Genomic DNA, 14,800 nt, shown 5'->3' on the forward strand with positions numbered 1-14,800 from the left:
GCTCTTAATCAAGGTCAGTTTCCTAATGACTTACATCACACTTACATTACTTTGATTCCAAAGAAGAAACGGGCTGAGAGGATTACAGATTATAGGCCTATTAGCTTATTTAATTTCATTTATAAATTGATATCAAAGATTTTAGCTAATAGGCTTAAAGAGATATTGCCAACTGTTATTTCAAAGTCACAATCTGCTTTTGTTCCTATTAGATTGATAACAGATAATATACTTGTTGCTTATGAGTTGGTGCATTTTATGAGACAGAAAAGAAGTGGAAGGAAAGGTTTTATGTCATTAAAGCTTGATATAAGTAAAGTTTATGATAGGGTGGAATGGAGTTTTTTAGAAGTTGTGATGGAAAGGATGGGGTTTCATGAGAAGTGGATTAAGTTGGTTATGAGGTGTGTTAAGTCTGTTTCTTTTTCCATATTGGTGAATGGTGAACCAAAAGGGCCTTTGTTTCCAACTCGAGGGATTAGGCAAGGAGATCCATTATCTCCTTACTTGTTCCTTTTATATACTGAGGGGTTAATCACTCTTTTGCAGCAGGCTGAAACATCAAAACATATTGAAGGCTTGAAGATCTATGCTGGTGCTCCCAAGTTGAATCATATTATGTTTGTAGATGATTGTTTACTGTTTTGCAGGGCAAATGTATAGACTTGTTTGAATATACAGCATTTACTTGGTATTTATGAAAGGGCATTTGGTCAGAAGGTCAACACAGAAAAGACTTCAATAATTTTTAGCAAAAAATGTTAATCCCAGTAACCAGCAGGAGATTATGGATTTATGGGGAGTTCAACAATTTCAACAATATGACAAATACCTTGGCTTGCCTCCTATGGTTGGAAGAGGGAAGAAGCAAGCTTTCTAAGAATTAATCAAAAGGTTTGGCATAAATTGAAAGGGTGGAAAGAGAAGTTATTGTCCTAAGGAGGTAAATAAGTGCTATTAAAGGCTGTTGTAATGGCCATCCCTACTTATACTATGAACTGTTTCAAGTTACCATCTACTCTTTGTAGTGAGTTAATGGCAAATTTTTGGTGGGGCCAGAAGTAGGAGGAACAAAAAATTAGATGGGTAGGATGGAAGAGAATGTGTAAGACAAAGTTGTTAAGAGGGTTGGGTTTTAAAGACTTGAAATTTTTTAACCAAGCTCTTCTTGTAAAACAAACTTGGAGGATCATGACTGATGAGACTATACTTATGCATAAACTTTATAAAGCAAGATATTTCCCTTCCTCTAATTTTAATAAGTCAGGGCTAGGATCTACACCTTCATACGCTAGGAGGGGTATTTGGGAAGTAAAAGATGACATGATGGGGGGTTGCAGATGGAGAGTTGGGGATGGTAAGTCAATCAAGGTTTGGATAGATCATTGGATACCTGGATACAGAGTGTTGCAACATTCGACACAAGAAAATATTGATGAGACACTCATGGTTGAAGATCTTATTGATGAGAATACAAGATGGTGGAATATAGAAAAGGTGAGAAGGTTGTTACCACTTGTTGTAGCAGAATCTGTGTTGAAAATTTTGATCAGTAATGAGATGAGGCTTGATTGTATTATATGAGATCATGAGAAGGATGGGGTGTTTAGTGTTAAAAGTGTATATGACTATTTTCAGAAGTTAGACAGACAAGAGGGAGAGTGTTCAAATGCTGATAATTATAGCAAGTTTTGGACAAAGTTATGGAAGCTGAAACTACCTAATAAAATTAAAATCTTTGCTTGGAGAACTTGCAAGAATGGACTCCTAACCCGTGTCAATCTTAAAGGGAGGTTTATTATTAATGAAGCTCAGTGTGTGTGGTGCAATAATGAGGAAGATGTGGGGCATGCATTATGCTATTGTCCACCAGTAATTCAGTCATGGCACAAGCATTTTCGAGGTTTATTGAATATTGATGTGCACAAGGATGTTATACAGATTGCAATAGATGTCATGGAAGAGGGAAGGCCTGGTGATCTTGAAAAAATTTTCCTTATAGCATGGGGCATGTGGTATAGGAGGAACCAGTAGATCTTTAAACATAAAACTATACAACCTAGTATGGCTATTGATAAAGCTTTGACCATGGCAACTGAATATAAAGAGATCAAAGATGTGAGGCACCCGAGGAAAACACAAAGCTCTTGTTGGCAACCTCCATCTCTAGGTGCTTTGAAGCTCAATGTGGATGGGGCAACTTTTGAAGATTAGGATAAAGCAGGTGTAGGAATGTTGTTGAGGAATGATAGAGAAGTGGTTTTCTTTTCTACAAGCAAAAAGGAAAATGTTGTAACTGATCCTATGGAGGTGGCGTTGTTAGCAATACTGAGAGGGCTACAATTCTGCATTCCAATGGGAATTTTAGAGTTGGTTATTGAAAGTGATTCTTTAATGTTGGTAGAGGAATTAAACAATACTTCGGAGACAAGGTCAGCTTGGGGCAATCTAGTTCATGAAGTGAAAGAGTTGATGAAGAGAATACCAAGATGTTCAATTCAACATAAGGGGCACATGGCGAATGAAGCAGCTCACAACTTAGCAAGATATGCTAAGCATCTAGAGGATTTGATAGTTTGGTGGGATTCTTTTCCTGAATGTATCTCTCAAATTATTTGGTTTGAATCTGTGATGTAATTTTGTTGCCGTTTTAATGAATATAAAGTGCTATGTTTGCTATATAAAAAAAATAAAAATAAAAATAAATAAAAAAAATAAAACTTTTGCTTCAAGTTATAATGCATGAAATGTAATTTATTCAAATTTACTAGAACCATTTATTCGTCCAAAACTAAATTAAGCCAGCCTTTTATCAATAAATAAACCCTTAAAATAAAGCACCATTAAGCTTTACTTATAAAAAATAAAGAAGATTCTTAAATTTTCTCTAAGTACAAATTTATTAAAATGTAAACCTAACTTTTAAATTTGAAGCCTCTAGGCCTAGCAAAGTGGCATTGTTGGTTGGCGTGAGGATGCCAAGTGATACTTATATTTTCTTCCTTGCAAACACACTATCTCTCTTCCCTTAGCTTTGGCTTCTACCACTCTCTTCTCCTTTTTTTTTTTTTTTTCAATTTCTTCCCACGTAGCCTTCCTCTCCAACAACAATGCTTATGTTTCATTATTCTTTTTTTTTTTTTTTTGTCTTTTTTCCTTGTTGCATTAACAGCGGTAATTATAGTAATATTTTCGTTTAAAGGTATTTGCAACTTTTCTTAATTGAGATAATATTTATGGTTATGCTATATATTGACTCATCATATTTTATTTATGGTTAAGTTCTTGGTTTTGTTTATTGAGCATGAGAGGTGATGGCAATGACACATTATGATTTTTTTTCCATTTTGTTTTTTGGTAAGAACTTAAGTATTTTTTTATTTGTATCATTTAGATAAGTTTTTTTTTTCCTATTCTTTTTAATATTCCTTTAACAACCAATAAATTTATAATAGTCTTGCATCTTTGAGGTATATATTATTATCGGCGTAGCAATATAAATGCTAGCACACTATTAAATTATTGGTGTATAATTGATCAATTTTTGACATTTTATTAAGTGCTGCCAAAGCCATATATTATTATTAGTGTAACAATATAAATGCCAGCAAACTACTAATTTACCGGCGTAGATTTAGTTCAACTATCGGCATTCTTTTAAACGCTGCCAAAACTATATATTATTATCGGCATATCCAATAAACGCCAGCAAACTACAAATTTACCTGCTTATAATTAATAAATTATCAACCTTTTATAAATACTACTAGATCTAATTTACTGGCGTATAATTGATCAATTGTCGGTATTTTTTTAAATGCAACCAAAGTTATATATTATTATCAGTGTAACAATATAAGTGCTGGCAAACTCGATAATTTACTGGCGTAAAAAATAAGCGCTAGCAATAATATCTTCTTACCGGCACATAGACAAATGTCGATAATATAAACACTGGCAATTTTTAGTTTTTTGTAGTGGTTGCCATCTAACACGCACACGAATTGACTGCATGGACTGAGTATGGCATGAAATCTAGGTAGGTATTACGTTCATACTCTTCTAGAGTTTTCTTAAATAAATGAAAACACAAAAAAAAAAAAAAAAAACTACAGAACTCCTTTCGTGTAATCATCAGTCGATCTCGTTCCTTGCCTCAACAAATGAAGTCGCTGAAATAAGGTTTGGGTGTCGCTGAAAGGAAGGAAATGAACCTTCATCTTCTTCTTCATCCTCTTTCAATCAGTGATCTTGGCCTTGCCCAGTCTGTCTCATGATCGCCTCAACTGCTCCCACTATGCAAATGTTCTGCCTTTGAGTTTGATGCAACCAGTTTCACTTTGACACGATCTGAGACTTCCTTATAATAAAAAATCCACTCTACTTCATTCAACCAATCAATGAATTATTTGGCATGTAATGTACCAGAAAACTCAGGCAGATTAACTCTGAAAATGAGGTCTCCATGAAGATCCTCCTGACCATCCTGCTGTTAGAATAGAGCATGATTGTCATACGGGTTTTTGAAACTAGAATTGGAATCGTGATCTTCCACCTCAAGTTTCTTGAAATCCTGCTCCGTTAGTTATTGAGTTAACTCTGCAACTTGTCTCTGCAAATCCTCAATCATCACATCCTGAACGTTATGATCACGGTATGGGATGTCCTCATTCTAAACTTGCCCACGATAATGACCATGATCACCAGCCATGGAAATAGATGAAATCTCACCCTAGGAAGATGCAACTCTAATGCCAACTGACGTCGGACAGAATAGCGATTATTCTGCAGGCTAGTTTCAACAGATAATTCATAGAGAAGAACACATGAGAATTGTCTAAAAGTATAGAGAAACATCTCTGATGTTCAATTCTAAATAATCAAATCAAAGAATGTCGAAAATCAGCCCACAAGTTGAGCTGTATAGTTGAAAATCGTCCTTATCAGAATTGTACTAAAAATAAAAAAATTTCAATTATCATGCCAAAATTAAAGTAATAAAAAAAATAATCTACCAAAAATTTGGTCAAAATTAGGTTTAGAATCACTTCTTAAACAATAAATGAAATATTACCATAAAAATAAAAAATCTGGACAAAATCTGGCCATCTTTGTGCTGATCTGACAACTTAAGGTATCTCAACGCCATCAATGTGCCATCTAACAACTCAGCATCATCTTATTCAGATCCTCCTACATTAAGAACAGTTAGCCGATACCCCAATCACAAAGTAAATAGAGGCCCAACCAAGGGAGGGGGATTTAAAAATCTAAATACAAGTAAAATTAGGACTTAAGGATGACATAAAAAAAAAAAAAAAAAAAAAAAAAAAAAAAAAAAAAAAAAAAAAAGAAAAAAATTCTCTCCAAAAGATATACTAACTTAAGCATCGAAGTGTCACCTACCCATCGAGCCCTCACGTTTCTTGTATTGCAAGTTGCTTGAATCCATCAATCAAGATGCGAAATACGTCCTTAACAGTTAGTGCCCTAAATATAGTAGTTCATGCCCTGGCATTGTCGTCACGAGGGACAGGGACCTCTGCAATGTTCTTGAAAGGCACTCCCAAGGTGGGCTCATGAGATCCCCTCGGGAATGATTCAAGGAAGGCAAAGTAAAAAACCATCCTGAGTTCTTCCTCGTCCCGGCTGAGAGCCTCTACCAACCTCCGCTCTCCTGATAGGATGGAATGCAAATCAAGCAAAGGAGACAGAGCAGTATGTGGGTCCGTCAAAGGGTATTCAAGAGCCATTATCATCACCAAGTTATCCTTTACCTGCTTTGAGATCCGAAAAATATTGTCTGGGCTTGGGGATTCACGACAAGATGATCCATAGGCCCCGATGAAGGCTGAGCCCTTGGGGACTTCTTGCTCAAACTCGAATTCTAAGCTACTGCAAGCTCCCGTCATTTCATAGACCTCTTCGTCCTTAGTGTTAGGCTTTTTCCCCTTCCCTCCACTGAAGTTGGAAGCCCTCATTTGGTCGTAGGAAGCGAAGGGGAAGTGGTGGCCACTAAAATGTGATCATTCCAACATCACCAAAAATTGGCCAATGTTGACATTGGTTAACAGCGCATTAGTCCAAACTTCCTCCTAGGGCCCCTTAATCCAAGATTAGGCCATCTTCAAACGAGCTAGTTCCCAGTCAAACAAGTTTGAAGAAAACACCTTTTCATCCGAAACAACTCCCCACATGGCTCGAACAGGAAACTCCTTGTTCTACAAAAAACAACCTTTTGAACTAGTCCTTAATAAAGGAAAAGTGGGATTCTAGATGGGCAACCCGACGCTACGGGAATGGAAGTTGCATAAGTTTACATTGTGAGACTGAACCATTTGTGTGAAAAAGAACTCCCTGGCAGTTAGGTCGAGATAATCTTTATCCTTGGCTCCCAAGACCATGCGCCAAACAATGCAGCACGATAATAGAATCCTCCATGCGTTGGGATCAAGTTGCGACAAGGCCAACATAAGGTAATCCAAGACATTATACAAGATGATAGAACGGAAGCCGGAGATCATTCAAAAACATGGTGGTGTATAATGCAACCTTCTAAGCAAACCTCTCCAAGTCAACAACCCCATAGCGAGCCCTCAAAACTTCCAAGACAAAGGAGTCAAGTACTCAGTAGGAACTCCTCATCGAGTCCAGATCCAACGAGGTGGTGACAATAATTTTCCCTCAAATTACTAAGGTCTATCTTGGGTGGAAGCCCTAGGGTTTCAGGAAGACCCCTTAGGGCGTGATGGGTGCGAGCCTCATGATGAAAAAACAAGAAGAATTTTTGGGTGCTATTAGTAGCGGAAGAAAAGGTTGGAGGAAGAAAAGCTGGGGTTTTTCAAAGAAAATTAAATAACAAGTAGAGAGCAATAACAAAGAAGTGATAGAATAGGGGCGACAAATCGTGTCAACAGATCATGTTCGTGTCATGTCAAGGCATGTACATTATATTTAATGAGTCAACATGAACACGACTCATTAAGGATTTTGTATCAAAAACTAAAACCCTAACACGATCCATTAAGATAACAGGTTGATGCAACATGATACGTTATGACCTGTTAGTAAATATAAATTAAATTGACACGACACGACCCAATCCATTTCAACCCGTTTACATTATAATAGACCCAGTAGTGACCCATTTGACCTAATTGATAAACTAATTACAAGTCTAAAATTACAATCTAAATAATAAAAATACCAACATTAAAATCCCAATAATAGTACAGTACCAATTACCAAATATGATCCACACATTCTACACACATTGTAAATTGTAAGAATATTAAATTTACATCCCAAATATAATAAACAAAACAAACATTGTAAACATATTAATGTTACAATCCCAAATATGATAAAAACATAGATCTAAACAAATTGAGATTTTGAAGAAAGAGGTGGAACATCCTCTTTGTCCTTGGTGATCTCCAACTCCATTACATCTTGGGTTAACTCATCCAATTTAACTTCTTGTGTTTCTATTAAAAAAAACATCAATAAAGTTTTATATCAAATAATGCTTTGTATTGAAAAATTACAGTCATTTATTTACTAAAATAAAAATAATATTACCTTGCTTATCACCATATAACTAATCTCTTGTGCAGACTAATACTTCAACAATATTTACTTTTAGTGCATTCTTAAACTAATCAATGATATGCCTACCAACACTTAAAATAGAGTCAGATACAACTGTAGAAACTGGAACACTCAAAATGTCACGAGCCATACAAGCAAGATCAGGATAACGAAATTCATTTTCTTTCCAAAATGAAAGAATGTCAATCTTTGTATTTCTATCTGCCTAGGTTCATCCAAGTAAAGATCCAATTGACTTTTTTGCAAATGGACAATCAGATCATCATGTCTAAATGAATCAAATTCATGTACACAAAAAATAAATAAAACTATTTCTTAATGATATGCGAATAAAACAACAATATAAAACAAATTATTAAACGAAAAATATTATTTGATATTATCTGAAATACTTGTTTATTAACTGAGGACTCACTTTCCACTCCACTAACAATGCTTTTAGAAGTCATGGTAGAACATATGGGAGTACTAGAAGAACTACATTCCATAAAAAGATATGCCATTTTGTCCGAATATTCATACACTCTATGGAACAATCTCTATAATGCTTTGTATAAGAAAAATCAACTAAATGACTTATATCAAGGATCCAATATAACTGCTATAGCCAACAACACAATGAACTTAGACCAATATTTCTTAAATTTAGCAAGTATTTTACAAGATATTTTCTTTATGTAGTCATCTCCACCCTCAGAGTGCCGCTTTACTGTAAAATAAATCAAAAATATTATTGGAAAGTACAAATTGGTTGTAGGGTATTTCATCCTAGAAAAGTCACAAGTGACTTCATAAAAAACACTTAATAAACCCTTAATCTTCTCCACTTTTTTCCACTCAGATGTTGATGGACAATGCTTAAAATTGGAATCAGTCAACTCTAAATGGCTAAAGCCACGACGATAGAAAATAGCACTCACAAACATAAGATAAGTAGAATTCCATCTAGTGGGGACATCATGTCTCAACCCTTTCTGACTATCCAAAGACATTTGATTTGTTGAATCCAAAATTTTTATTATCCTTGTTTGTGATCCTTTGACATACTTGATGCTTTCATGAACTTTTTGGATAGCATGATTAATCTCTTTTAACCTATCTTATATTATCAAATTCAAAATATGAGCACAACAATAAAGATGAAAGAACTCACTCTCACAAAGAAGAGCTTTCTTAATGTTCAATTGAGTTCTTAACAATTTTATCGAAACATCATTAGAAGAAGTATTATCTAAAGTCAATGCAAAAATTTTGTGTTGAATTCCCCACTCATATAACAAATTATAAATTTTTTTCAGACAAAGAGATGTCATTATGTGGTGGTGACATAAAAGAAAAGTTCAAAACCCTTTTTCGTAAAAATCAATTTTTTATCCAAAAAATATGTTGTAATGCACATATAACCATCAGTGTTTATAGAAGTCCACAAGTTAGATGTCAGACTAATTATACCATGAGAATCATTTAACATGCATTTAATTCTTTTTTTTTTCTCGATGATACATCTTAATCAAATCAGCCTTGGCAATATTCTTAGATATAGTTGAAACATCTGGATACAAATATTGTAATAAAGATCTCACCCCTAAATATTCAATAAATCGAAAAGGCAGTTCAAGCTTCACAATAGCAGCTACCAACATTTCTCTATATTGATCAGTATCAAATTTAGAATTACCTACCGAAATAGATCCACTATTTTGTGTTATCATCAACTGACCAATATCTTGTGACCTTCTCTTAGGGCATGTATCAATGTGACGCTTCATATTTCTTATTCCATATTTGCTCGTAGCCGTGTAAGTAATTATGCACAACTTGCACCTAGCTTGTAGCTTGCCATCAATTTTCTCAGAATCAAGAACCATTTCAAAAATACTTCACACATTTAACCGTTTCTTTCGTTTTGCTTTAGCTTCCTCATTTTGAAAACCTTTTGAGTCCAACGAGTCCAAATCAACAAAATCATCATTTTGTCCTGCTATCTCACTCATCTAACAATAAGCAACAAGAACAAATATTGTAGTATTTACTCAAAAAGAAAAGGAAAAAAAACTCCAAAATTTTGTTTAAGGTTTTAATTATTGATTATCAATTAAGGGAATAACCAAGTTAATAAATTGTTAATCTCTTTTAATTATTTGGATTCTAGATTTTATTTTATTTTATAATCTATTGTTCCAGATTTGACCATGTAAGGAAAGAATCTTGTTCGCTAGTGTGACGCCCCCAAATTACGTTTGGGATTGGACAGACATTTGAAGCGTTGAGACATGTAACACAAGGTTACCTGCCCCCGTTCATGACATATAAGATGCAATGTTCCTAACATGCATCTAACATTATGCAATATTCGCAGCGGATAAATTATTTCTTTAGCAATACTATGCACCAAATTGAAAATATCCCAAATGCTTAAAACATACTTGATATAAAAAGACTCATTGAACAACTAAGATCATAACACTAGTCCAAAATGATTATGATTCAAAAAGTACTGGAGATGCAACTCCATCATACAAGTAGAAATTTACGTTAACTACTATATTAACATTGACGTCGCATCGTCGCTCAGTCAACTATGTCTAGTTGGTCAGCTCCTGATTCTCCTTCAGGTCGTGTAACAAGATCTACCATTCGGAGGGAATGGTAGTTGGGACTACCACAGTGAGATTTGATTACAAATCTCAGCAAGTTAACAAAAAAAACTTCCACACAGGCTAATGATGCATGGATGACAGTAAAAGCATAAATGCATAATCAAATTCATAAGTAATTAAAGCATAACTTGGCATACAACATAGCATAATTGACATAACTTAAATTGAAACATGAACTGAACTTGACTTGACATGAACTTGATCTAAAACTTGACTTATCATGAACTTGTTCTGAAACTTGACTTAACATGAAAAATACAAACTCCACAGTTGTTGTGGCCCCATGTATTCTACACAAACTTGACTTAACATGAAAAATACATACTTCACAGTTGTTGTGGCCCCATGTATTCTATGTGTAAATACATACTCCACAGTTGTTATGGCCCCATGTATTCTACACAAACTTATTTTTTAACTGCTTAAATACATACTCCACAATTGTTGTGGCCCCATGTATTCTACGTGTCACAATTGCTGTGTCTCACGTAGTGTATGCGTCACAATTGCTGTGACCCCATACATAAGTAATCAAGATGAAACGTGACTGGAATACGAAAGGACTGAAGTCCTGACGTAAAATAACGTGACTTGAATATAACTTGAAATACATGACCAACTTGAGATAGAAACATTTCGTAACATGGCATAACATATAATACACAACATATTTAACATGACATACTTGCAACAGTGAATATTACATGACTTGACATACCTGTAATAGATGGCATACTTAGCACGACGTACTTGTAATGTACAGTAATACATAACAGAATATATTATGTAACAGATAAAAATTGATGACAGAATAAATTTTGTATAATAGACAATTACGTGATAACTTGGCATGGCATGACATATATGATAACACACATACATACACTGTAGTTCCTTTACTTAGCACACATACACAATAGACTGCTAGTAAGTTAAAAGCTAACTTATCTCGATCTCCGCGTTTCTTATAAAACCTTAAGCGCGATCACGAGGAACTGTAATTAGTGATTCTAAAAGTTAGCACTAAATTACTAATAAATTGAAATATGAAAAATACTAACTTAAAGAGTAAAATTTCTATTTTACTCTCTGCATGTAGGAAAATGACCGTTTTACCCATAACTTAAGGATTTTACATACTAACTCCAAAAGTCACCAAAATTTACATGCCTCATGTAAATTTTATCCTCAATTCATATATCAATTTAGAAAAATTTAAAACTAATCACTACTATTAAAACTCCATAGGGCCGAAATTCTCATATGCTATTTCTATTGATTTTTGTTTCCAACTTGTTTTGATCAACCTTTTGATCTATGACTTATAAATATGTGATCTTCAAACTAAACCATCACATGGTTTAAAAAGATGTCCTAAAACATATATAAGTTTCTAATTTAAGATCACATGGTTAAAAATTAACCAAAACATAAATTTAGCCAAGAACATCCACACTTTGGCTTATTTGAATATCTCTTTACATAAAATTTTATATCTTTGAAACTAACATCAAATATATTCAAAATAATAATATAACATGTATATAAGATGCTTAAGATCCTCCAATAAAATTATCAAAGTCATTGGAATAGGTTTAGACCACCAAAGAGCTAAACTTTCTCAAAACAGAAACTGTTTTTCCTCTTCCAGTTTCTAAGTTTCTAAATCTAAGATAATATTTCATCAAAACATTTAATTATGCAAACATCCTCAACCAATAGTCATATATACATGTTAACAATACTCCATAAAAATTTCGGACCAATATCTATCCATTAGCTTGGTCAAAAACTCCAAACTATAACATATTCTCCAGTTTATCTCCTAGAATGACCTTTCTATAGTTTACATAATATTTGACTAACGAAATGATCTTCAAATGAGACAAATAAGATATCCATGTAAACTAGACTCAAAACGGAACAACTTATATGAAGGAGACTTTATGATAAAACACTTAAAAAAGCTTCGAAATGGACGTGTAAAAGAACTCCTAAAAGCTGTCCGAGAGAAAGTGTTTGATATTCTTTTAAAGGAACGTGTAAATGAAGATAAGTTCATGGGTGATGGCTGGAGATGCTTATGGATGAGATAAGGAAGATGATAAGGCTGGAGTTGAGAGTTGAGTGTAGTTTTCTCCTACCCAAAATATCTATAAAAGATTATCTCAAAATATTCTATCCAATAATATCTACAAAAATCAGTTTAAGATATTTTCCAAATGTGGAGTAGACTTGGAAGAGTAAGGTGGCTAAAATCTTTTCATGTGTATTTTAAATCTCTATTCTTAAGATATTTTCCAAATGTGTATTTTGCTCAGGCGTCATGATCTCACACCTTGATTTCCTTCACAATTCCATCTAATGGTTTCTCTTTGTGCCAAGTATCTAATACTATTCATTATGTGTGGTTAAGATCTTGCTATGTGTCCAAATAAAATTTCGCTAACCTAATTTGGACATTTCACACTGTGATTTTGAAAACACTGCGCTTAGTTGTTTACCGAGGTTACTATTTACTGCAAAAATAAAGGTAATAAACTTAATACTGAAAAATTCTAAATATTCAATTAAGCCTAGTGGTGTAGACTATAATGTATTCTGAAACTTCTAACTATCTCAAATAATTAAAATCGCATTTCTGGCACCATAGTGAGTGATAACACTAACTATGTTGACAGACTAAAACCTATGCGATTAGTGGATTTGTGAAAGCTTATCGAGTCTTCATGAGGTTTCTAAAGTCAATAGAAATTCCACAATTGAATTTCTAGCGGGCTGTTACAATCTCCCCTCCTGAAAAAAAGATTTCGTCCTCGAAATCGAAGTAAGTAAAAAATAATAATTTAACGAAGAGGTGTTGCTTACCAACCTGCTGTCTATCCCGTATATATTTGCCTTTGAGATTATGTCATTCCTTAACTCTCTTACTTTAATCAACAATTATATTATACTTCTTTCCACAAGGTTGGCCAAGTTGTATCGACATACCCTCCAAACCTAAAACTTCAAATAAATAATCTTCTGAAACTCTTCTTTAGAAAAACATAGGCGATATACTTTAAGTGTTCTTGTAAATACCAAAGTTAGTAGAGAGTTCATCAAAATTAAGCCGTTAACCTCTCTCTCTCTCTCTCTCTCTCTCTCTCTCTCTCTCTCTCTCTCTCTCTCTCTCTTTTAACAGAATCGGTGGCACTCTGTTTTAGACCAGACAACTCTGATCCGCATGATTTTTATAGGTCTTATATAGCTGTCAGGCGCCGCATAGCTATGACACTACTTTGCTCTTCTGTAGTTGTCAGGCGCCGCAGCTATGATACTACATTGCTCTTCTGTAGTTGTCAGGCACCGCATAGCTATGCCACTACTTTGTTCTTCTGTAGTTGTCAGGCACCGCAGCTATGATACTACATTACTCTTGTCTCTCGTAGAGAAATGCCTCACGAGAGATGATTCGTCATAATTTTCTCTATAAAAGAATTATTCAGTTCATCTTCTTTCACATCTCATCTTCTTTACTTTTCTGAAATTAATCTGTATTCTTACTCTGCAATCTCTTTCTGCTTACTTACTTTGCAATGGCTCAGCAATCTTCTCATTACCAAAACATGAGGTATTCTGCACCTTGTTCACCAGTTGTTTATGCTTCTTCCGTAGGTGCTATAATGTAATCCAATAATGATCTGACTAATAAGTCAGATAATGAATTTATCTACGAGCTTGTGAGTCTTGGTACTCGATACTCATCAACTATTGTCGCATATTCTCAGCGACTGCAATCCAGGACTGGTGGGGTTGACAAACTCCACAAGAATATTTCTATCCTTCAGAGGCTTCTTATGGAATCCAACATGAAGATAGAAGCAGTAAAGCGAGAGAACGGAGATTTAAAATCTTTGCTTAACTCTTCTTTTCGAGTGGCTACTCCTTTAGATAGGAAAGACATGCAGATTTTTGAAGAACAAGAGCGTTTAAAGATTGAGGTAAAGAGCCTCAAATTTCTGTAATTTTGCTTTATGATAATAAAATAATACTTCACAAATATTCATATTTGTGTTTCTATCTTCTGGTAGATGTTTTATGTGCTCCATTTTATTTCTTTCAGGGATTTTCATATATATGACATGATCTAATGACTCATATAAATATGCATTTAATTATGCATATCCAAACTCTCAGTAATCTTCAAGTTAATAAAAACCTCAAGGAGTTCTACTGGTTTAGGACTAACTTACTTCTTTATAATCGCAACAATCAGTCATCTTCCTAGGTGGTACTTCGATAACTGACCAGTTAATAACTTAAACTTGAGACTTTCTCTCTTATGATTGTCATAACTCTTCTATCCATCATGAGTTATCAATTATTCTAACTCTAAATGATTTGTTCCTAATGTTCACATAAATCCTCAAGACCAATGTTTTACTCCCTATATAATAGTCTTCAAAAGAAGATCGATCTATGTATCCATAAAGATAGTGCTTTGCCAGAAATCATTTACTGGTGGCGTGGTAATACTATTATCATAA

This window comes from Carya illinoinensis, chromosome 5 (genome assembly GCF_018687715.1).
Source record: "Carya illinoinensis cultivar Pawnee chromosome 5, C.illinoinensisPawnee_v1, whole genome shotgun sequence".
In the NCBI taxonomy this organism is placed as follows: Eukaryota; Viridiplantae; Streptophyta; class Magnoliopsida; order Fagales; family Juglandaceae; genus Carya; species Carya illinoinensis.